Raw genomic sequence first — 9,876 nt, 5'->3', positions numbered from 1 at the left:
ATGCTAGTGGAATAACTTGTTAAAGTCTCCTGCAAGTCTTACAGTTCACTGTCTTCTGTGACTTGTAGATCAATACCTCTCGTCACTGAAGTTGGCATGAATTTTGCTACTGACTTTGGAAGTGGTTGATTGAATCCTCATAGCTCTGCTCAGACCCTAGTGTTTTCAAATTGGTTTACTCAGTTCATCATAAGAGGTTCTTGGCCTCTTCCAGAATCTGGCTTTCCAGCAGGTGATTTGGTCACTGTCTACAAATAAAAAATGCATTTCACTTTGAAAATTGGTACTTGCTATGAGGGGGTAAGTACTGGCTTCATGCCACTAAGAACAACCAAGGATTTAGCAAGTCCATCCATGTAACTCTGTTCTAATTGTTCCTGAATTTCTGTGAGTAATCTTTTACTGACAGATTATCAAAGTGCTGTAATGTCATCTTTATGACCTCTCTTCCTGGAATGATCTGCATGCAAATCATGTTCTCTGCCAGACAGAATAAAGATCACTTTGTAACCTTCCCTTGTCCTTCCCTTCTCCTTAACACCCCTTTCAGAACAACCAAAAACATGTGATGTGCAACAGGAGGAAGTTCTATGTTACACTCACATATGTTTATCTTATCCTGTTGATACTTGTATTAAGACTGGCTATTAAGGATGACAGCATTCTTTGCAACAGAGTGACAAACACATTACTGCTTTGAGCGTTCTGCTCCGTTCATGCTGTTGACAAAGGGAAATATGGAAAGAGTTTATCTCGCATCCATATTGTGATACTGGGATAGTTTCATTAGTATCATGATCATTCGTGGTTTAATGTTATAGCCATCAGTGATCGTGCCTGGTTGAGACAAATATTGTTTAAAACAATAATTCATGAAACTAGGTTAATTTTATTTTGGATTACGTGGTTAAAACCAAAGGGCTCCTCTACTTGATTATTTTGCCACTGATGTACTACATTTGTGATTACTCTGAGGGTACCTACTTCTAGGTGCCAGATTTGATTGTATTTTTCTGTAGATTTGGCTTGTCTGCTACAACTAATGCTACATGGGTTATTTTTTTTTTTTTTTTGGTGGTTGCATTTGGCTTAAAGTATTTCTTTTTTTCTCTTTTTATTCCTACAGCAGCCTGAAACATACAGGATATCTTGCTTTTCTTGTTAATGTATTGGTTCAGGTGTGGACACAGAGGGGTGGCTTTTTGTGTGATGTCTCCTATTGACATTTTGTATATGTTGCTTGTCTTTAGTCTACAGTTTCCATGTAAAGCATGTGAGCAAAAAAAATGTTTCTGAGAGTCATTAAGCAAACATTCATCGTCTGTTTCTTGAAGTCTTTAGACTGAGAGATTGTTAAATATCATTGCCCAAGAGTTAATATCTGGGGTAAAATTTCAGCTCAGTGATTTGCATCATATTGTGGCCTTTGGAGATAACATGTTTGGCAAAGTGTGAATGATGAGAACAGTACCATTATTGTAAAAAACAAAAAAAAATCTGAACACACACATCTTTGAAGTACTTTATGTTGCTGGTGACTTTGTAAAGCTTAAGATTGCTTCAGTATAATTCTTGGAATGACAGAGACACTTTTACTTAACTGGAGCTGCACCACTTATTCCAAGCATACTCATTAATTACAGTGGAATTACTCGCAGACTCAGGATCACAGAGTCTGTCCCATTTGTCTTCATCTCCTGCTATCTGCTAAATATAGAGCCTCAGAGTAGATGAAATAGCAAGCTCCAGAGGTGCCTTCCAGAAAGCAGGGTCAGCACAGCAAGCTGCTCAGGACCATAGGTGAAGGATGCTGCATTTCCCTTTGTTGAATTTTGCAACGTTCCTGTTTGCCTACTTCTCTAGCTTCTTGGTGTCCCTCTGAATGGCAGCGCAACTATTGATCTGTCACCCACTCCTCCCAGTTTTATGTCATCTGTAGATCTTCTAAGGATGTACTCTTGTCCTGTCATTAGGGTCATTAATGAGGATTTTAAACAGTATTAGCTCTGCTGTTGACCCCTGGGGCACACCACTAGTGAGTGTCCATCAGTTGCAGTTCACGTCACTGGTCACAACCCTTTGAGCTTGCCAGTTCAGCCACCTTTAATCCACCTCACTGCTCATTTATCTAGTCCATGCTTCAACAATATGTCAATGAGGATGTTATGGAAGAATGTGACAAAACCCTTGCTTAAGTCCAGATAGACAACATCAGCCACTGAGCCAATCATCTCATTGTAGAATGCAATCACTGTATTCAGCTGTTATGATTTTCCCTTCATAAATCAATGCTGACTATTCCAAATCACTTTCTTCACCTTAATATGTTCAGAAATATTTTCCAGGATTCTTAGTTCCATCTTCTTCCCAAGGACTGAGGTGAGATTGACAAACTTACAGTTCCTTAGATCCTCCTCCTTGTCCTTCTTGAAGATAGACATGACATTTGATTTACTCCTGTCCTGAAGAGCCTCTCCTGATAGCCATGACCTTTCAAAGATAATTGAAGTTGTCCTTGTAATGTCACAAAACCAGCACCTTTTACACTTGGAGATGTATCTCATCCTAAATACCTCCTAGCCTTTTCCCATTCTTACCTACAGCCCATAAGTAACAGCAATTGATTAAATATATACCTTTATCAAAATGGCAACAACTGTTTCATAACCCTCTTTTTCCCCTTAAAGACATAGTTACCTTGATCAGTTAATTCACTGAGTGGTATATTATCAGGTGTAGAATTTAAAACCTTTGACAAATGTAACAGAAAATGTCAATTATTTCTCTTACAGTTGGATGAGGGAGGAGAGGTTGCATTTCTAATTTTATGATGATAATTATCCTACTGTCATTATTCTTTCTCATGCTTCAGCACAGATTTATAATGCTGATATCATATGATTTCTAGGTTGGCTTTCTGAGAAACAGATACAATTCTGTCTTTTTACAAGCCTGCAGGGAAGAGCTAATTCAACTATGTTAGTCATGATTTATGGGCATTTATCCTAATCAGATTTTCTGACAAGTCTTCCATCAGGATACCACTGGATTTGGAAGCAGACACAAAAATCTAGTTTTGTTTCTCATTCTGAGATGTGCAGAAATTTTCCATTCAGAGACTACAGTCTGAATACTTCGTAAAACTGACTCAAAGTCTAACGGCTTCAGAAAGGTAGACACCTATTTCTAACAGTTTACTTTGGCCACCAAGTGTAGCATGCAGCTCATGTGTGGCTAATATTAGGGATGCTGCTGAGCATTCAGGTGGTCCTTCACAGTTTTAGTGAATATTGATCTATTATAACTACAAATTCAGCCTTCTGCATTAGTTAACTCACTGTGAATGGAAGAAAAGAAATTTAATGGTCTGATAACACACTCAAACCAGAGACTGAAAACCAGAATTTGGGGCTGACCAATCTTTTTCTTCTTCCTGTTTTCTTTCAAGCAATTACTTTTAAAAAATAATGTAAAAAAATAATCCATCATTGCACACTTAACAGTTGCTGACTTTGGGGGGTTTTGGCACCTGTTTCACAGAAGTGCTTTCATGATGTTCTAAATAATGATTTGCCACCTGTACCTAATGATTGTTTTATTGCCTCATGTCCATGAGGGATATTATCTTCCCTGACATTTTTTTCTGGTTACTCCCTCCAAGAGTGACATTTAGAAGGAAGTAAGTGTTCATTAAATGAAAGATGTAGTTGTGATGTGCTTAAGTACCTACATATCTCCTGAGAGCACTGGACTTTTCTTGTTGGGAGGTTCACGAGGTAAAGAGCAAATTTAATGAACAGTCCTACCATTGCCTCTTAATGCTTCAATATACATTACCTCCCATATATTTTTTTTTTAGGATTCAGTTTTTAATACTCACTGTAGCAAGAAGCAATTTTTTTAAAACCAGGAGGCAATCCCAAAATTTGAATGTAAATTGTGAGGGTGCAAGGAGGCATTTGTTACTTTGAGTTAATGATTACTTTGAGAAAATGATTAGCCAGCAGGGCAGCAGAGTTGACCATCCCTTCAAACTTCCATAGCTGATGCTGACAACATTAGCTGTACTCTTTCCTTCCAGCTGCATTTAAGAGCTTAGCTGTTTAATAAAGGAAGAGATCTTAGTTAATAGGAGAAAAGGTCTTAACTAGCTAAAACAACTTTTAAACTAGCCACATTTGCAGAAAGTGTTTATAGCATAGTTTCACTGGAAGACATGTCCCTCAGCTGATTTGCACTGACAGAAGATTTGCTAATAGTACCTTAAACCATCTCCCACCCCTTCTTTTCCACCTCTTTATTTTCGGTTCCTATCCTGTGACGGAATTTTGCTTGTTTGTTTTAAAAAAACAAAACATAATGTCTTTTTGCTGTATGAGTATACACTCTAAAAGATGTTTTACAGCAACTCATGACTCCCACTCATCACTCAGCAAAGGATGAAATATTTGGATTGATAATGTACTTTTTCAGTAAAATGTATTTCTTTGATTTCTTGGGTACACTGGTAAAAACATTCCAAGTTTCAATAGCTTATGCAGCTAGTCTTACCTCTAAAGACTACTTCTAACAGAAAAAGGGAAAGAGAATTAGTAGACAGTTATGTCTAAGCTAAGTCCACTTTCAGAATTTGGACTTATTTCAATATTGGTTTTTGTATACAAAATTTTCACTTACATTTAGAACTAGCTACCACCCACCCCTGCTCATTGTCATACAAATAATTTGTGATTTAAGAAAAATAAAGTATTTTTTACCTTGTAAGACATACAAGGAAACATTTTTTACTGGCAGAAGCTCATGTTTGTCCCTGATGTAAGCCCTTTTCCTTCACTGTTCTCTGCAGTTAGGAGATTTCTTTTACTAATAGATAACAAAGCAGCATGCCACAGTTCAAGGGCTGCCATAGGGCAATCTAAATATCCATTCATAAAAAGTAAGAAAGGAAATTAGACATTTGTAGGTATTCAGAATATAGCTAATGCCCCAAAGCATAGATTTGCAGCTCAAGAAAAATTAATGCCTCAAATTATAAAAATATTGATGTGAATTTTTAATATGCTATAGTTCAAAGCTGTTCAATGCTAGGATTGTGATTCAGCCCACAAATCGTCTAGGAATCACGGTGACAGGTTCTCGCTCAGAATCACAATCACAACCACAGTTGTGATTGATGCATGAATGTAGACAGATCAGCTTGTAGATTTACCAGTGCTATTTCTCCATCATCGTTTTGGGGCTTGTGTTTATTATTGCAGAGTTTGAGGTGTTGTAAGGTGTGTTCCCAAGTGCACAGTGACATTCTCTTAGCAGATTTATCTGAGAAATTGGCTACACATTTTTAATGATCTTATCAACACTTTTTATTCTCAATTGGAGTATCTATTAAGAAACGTTGTGGGTGGAGCCTGCCTCCAGTTAGCAATAAACCAATTGCTTGTAGGGCACATAACTAAGCAATTTTGCAAATGCTTTTTGGAGTATCCAGCTAACATCATTCCAGGCATCAGCACTGAAGGCAGCAGAGCAGTTCCACCTGGCATCCTGCCAAAGCTCCTAACTCTCAGTCGGAGGCAGTCATGAGGTTACACATTTTTATAGGCATGTAATTACGTGCTTTGGATGAAATCTTGCTTCTGCTGAAGTCAGTGGCAAAGTTCCCATTGATTTCTCTGGAAAGCAGTAACCTTGTTTCACACACCCAGCCTAGGTATTTTAGTATGAATGTCCTGTCTTAGGTTATCCTAATGTTTTAGCTGTGCGTACACTCATGACAACTGGAGTGGTTATTTTTAAGTTTGCTAAGACAGGAGAGAGGCATTAAATAATTGTGCTTTTGAGTTTTGCCATGGCACTGTATCTCTATATCCGCATAAGTCTGATCAACATCCCAAAATGCTTTTCTTTGAAGGTGAGGAAAAACCTCTCATGGTTGCCTGACCTGCAGATCACTGCAGGCTTTTGATCTTCCCATAAGCCCTTAATAACCCACTGATCTGGTATTTTCTGAGTTCATTATCTTTACAAATCTTGTCCAGCATGCAAATTAAATTCTCTGTAAACATGTTTGAGAAATATCATGTTAAATCATATGCAGTGGTCTCACAATTATGAAATCATATACTGAAAGAAAAACAGCAATCTGAGAGCTTTCTCACAGTGCATCGGAAATTACTGTTTGTTGCTGCAAATGTCGTGATCAAGGAATGCGTTAAGTTTAAAAACATAGTCCTAGAATCAGTTCTGTTTAAAAGTTTAAATTTTTTGAGGTGAGAATGTGTTTTCCAGCATGAGGTAGAAACTATGCTACGATTAACTCTTGTTTGCTAAGAAAACATCCCTGGAATGTTACTATTCATTTTGACTAGAGAAACAAGTTCAAATATAATGCAATATCTTTTATGTGATTATAAGCATAATTGTTCTGGACTTAGGTATAACCGAAAGAACTTATCTTGCCACTCTAGAACTGAGATAATGGTCCAAATAAAACAAAATATGTTTAAAAATATATTGTTGTGCAACATGGAAAATTTTTAAGGGTGTGAATTTTCCAGGATACCTTATAACTGTTTACCGTAGATCGGTCAAGGAAGGTGCCTTTGGTGAGGATTCAAGTGTGCTGACACTAAGCCGTATCTGAGCTAGTGTCATTGTTTATGACAAAAACTTTTGTTATATGTTAATGTGATGTTGACATAGCAGAAGTCTCACTGGAATGAGGCAGTGGCATGGAAGAGGGAGCACTTATCAAAACCTGACACAAAGCTTTACTGTAAGATGTTTTTTAATACCTGTTTCCTTCTACTGCTTAGACAATGAAGTTGATTTGAAAAGTGACTACCCAAAAATGGCACCCTATATTTATAGTCTTCTAATAAATACCAGATCAGCATTTCTTGTATATTACAGGTCCTGGAAATTCAGCCTGGAATCTGCCAGGTCAAGAGACTTGTACTGATTTGGTCAATAACACCTATGAAAGTTTTGGGGTCTGTCTGCACAAGCATCATATTTCCATTGGTGTTCAAACTAGAATAGACTCAAGCTTTGTTCACCGACACTACCAGCACCAGAGGTATACACATCACCCACTTAAAAAATATATTTGAAGCTTGTCTAAGTTGAGAAAGAATTTAATTTTAGCCGCATGGTTCTGTGCTGACATTTGAGCATTAAGTATCTCAACAAAGGGTTGAAAGTTGGTGAGTTTACCAACACTTTAGCTTTACAGGGGCAATCATTATCCTTGTTTATTTATATCCGGCAAAACTTGAGTTGAATTGCTCCTCCATTCTTTACAAAATGGCTCCTGTCCTGGAAGTAGACCTGCATGTACAGACAATAGCCCCAAATGTAATTTATATCCTGGAGTGAGCCTACAGGATTTAGTTCTGTAGTATGATAGGCACAATAGGCAATACATACAGTGAGAGACACAAAAAAAGTGTACAGCTTTATGAGACAGCTTCAAGAGCAGCATTTATCTAACCCAGACAAATGAGTTTAAGGCTATCAGGAGCACAGAAGGGCATTTGCAATGGCAGCCAAACTGAGAAAGACAAACAATCCAAGTAAAGCTGCTGATCTACCAAAGGAAAGAAATTAAGTCTCATGAAGAATAAGTGAACAAAGCATATTTTGTGCTTCCTTTCCTTTTAGCATTGAAAAGCTATGACAGGTATTTTCTTTCTAAGGAAATACATCACAAAATAGTTTTAATACAGGTTTAATTAAAGCAGCAGTTTTTATTTCATTATTTTGATTGTCTATTGCTTGAGTTTACACAATAACTTTTTGGTTTTGTTTGAGGGTGGGTTGTGGTTTTTTTTTTCCCTTCAGAAGTTAGACCTATGTGAATTTAGTTGTGCATTAATTGTAACAACCAAAAAACAACAGTTAAACCAAAATGGGATATAATTGCATAATGTTATTCTGTAAATATACAAAGTATGGAAGCTGTCCTCTTCCTTGAAGCCAACTCTGTCTGGTAACTATAATGTGTATTTACTACCAAATGTCATGGATGGGGAGTGTTAGAGATGAATTAAAAACCTCAATGACTTAGCTGTAAGTTCTGGTATCATATCAGTGGTGATATGTAAACAGTATTTCATTTAAAATTGACATTGACTCTGAAAATAAAATATAGTTTATAATCCAAGAATGTTAATGCTTTAGATGGTAGAAAGTCTGGAATCAGTGCCATGGGAGTTCATAATATTTTTAGATAACAGCGTTGATCATGTTTACTGCTGAGAGGTTATTTTGTTGTTATCCTTTAACAGTCCTGGCCCATGTGAGATAAAAAAAAAAAGAACTAAAAATACAACAAATCTTTGAAAAAGGAGCCTCTCTGAAATGGGAGCTGCTATAGAAAATTAAATATACCAAAGTGTCTCATATGTTGGAGCTTGAATTATTGGGAGCTTATTGGAAGGAAACACAATTATAAGAGAAGTTTCCTGAATACAGCACCTCATTTCTTCCATTTGCAATGATGATTCTTCTTCAGCTAAACCATATTTTCTTCATTTATAAATAATCAAGGTTATCGTGTGCTGAGAAGAACAAAAAATAATACCAAGACTGGCATCCTAATTCATTCAAGTCAACATGTGAACATATAGAGACCTCTTTTTGACTGTAGAAGAGGAAGAATGTAAGGATAAAAAAAGAAATAGCAGTCCTGCAGTATTACTAGGTAAATGAGGCTAGATTGAGTGATGGTCTTTTTTCCCTCAGTTTGACACAAGCTCTTAGTATTGTTTAAACAGAGAATATATTGAGCATGGCTCTCTCTCAGTTTTCAGGAAAGATACATGGAAATATATCCTGAACAAAAGCTGGAGCAGTGGTCTGCCAAGTGGGGTGCACACATGACTATCCAATTGAAGTGTGGGAAGAAAATATTTTTGTACCATTTAATAAAATATTTTTGAAAGTAGTGCTTATTTCATTTTTATCTTATTCACTTTTCACTTCCATTGGTACAGCAATACATTTTTATTATTTATAGATATATACGTGGGGGAATATATACTCAGATATGCTTTACTGATAACAGCGTGCAATGAAAACCAGTTTGGAGACAACTGGGTTGGAGAAAAAATATCAACATGACAGTTCCACACTAGATATAATCAGGCATTATATAATTTACTCATGCTATTGATCATGCATGGTTGCATTAAGAAAGGGTGAAAATGGAATTAAACCAGACCCAACGTCCGCAGAGTTTACAGAAAGGCTCCTCTTGATTTTCAGAAGATACGGCTAAAGATGTTACAGAGGCAATAGAAAAGTTAGAATGCAAGAAAGTGATTTTCAACTGAGAAAAAATGAAGCAAAACAGTTTTATGAAAAATAATCCAAATAATCAACAATCACACTGAAGAAACCTGTAAACAAGTTGTGCGCATGGAGACTTACTAGGTAAGCGAGGGTGGATTGAAAGTTAAAACAAAGCAGCACAATTGTCTGGAAGGATTTTGAGTAGTACTGTTGATGCATGTATTGTGGAATAGGAATTAATCATTTATGTTGACTTGGCTCCTGCATGGCAGTTTCTGGAAAATTGCGGTTTTTTGTTGGTTTTTTTTTTTTTCAGGATATTGCTTTACCAGAAAGCAATGAACACTAAAATGAAAGGAGTTTAGGAACAGTAAGTTCCTGTGGGAAAGATCAGTTATAAGATTACTTATAAAAAATAAAAGAGTTATTAAAATGCAACTGTCTTGCTTGAATATCTTAAAAAAAAAAAAAAAGGAGGTGTGAGGTGATGTGGCTTAAAAAGTCATGAGTGTCTCGGTGAAGAGAAAGAGAAATGAGAGAAAAGCTAAGCAAAGAAAAATTATTGCTTCTAGATAAAATCTT

This window comes from Psittacula echo, assembly GCF_963264785.1.
Source record: "Psittacula echo genome assembly, chromosome: 6".
NCBI lineage: Eukaryota > Metazoa > Chordata > Aves > Psittaciformes > Psittacidae > Psittacula > Psittacula echo.
This window is presented reverse-complemented; position numbering follows the sequence as displayed.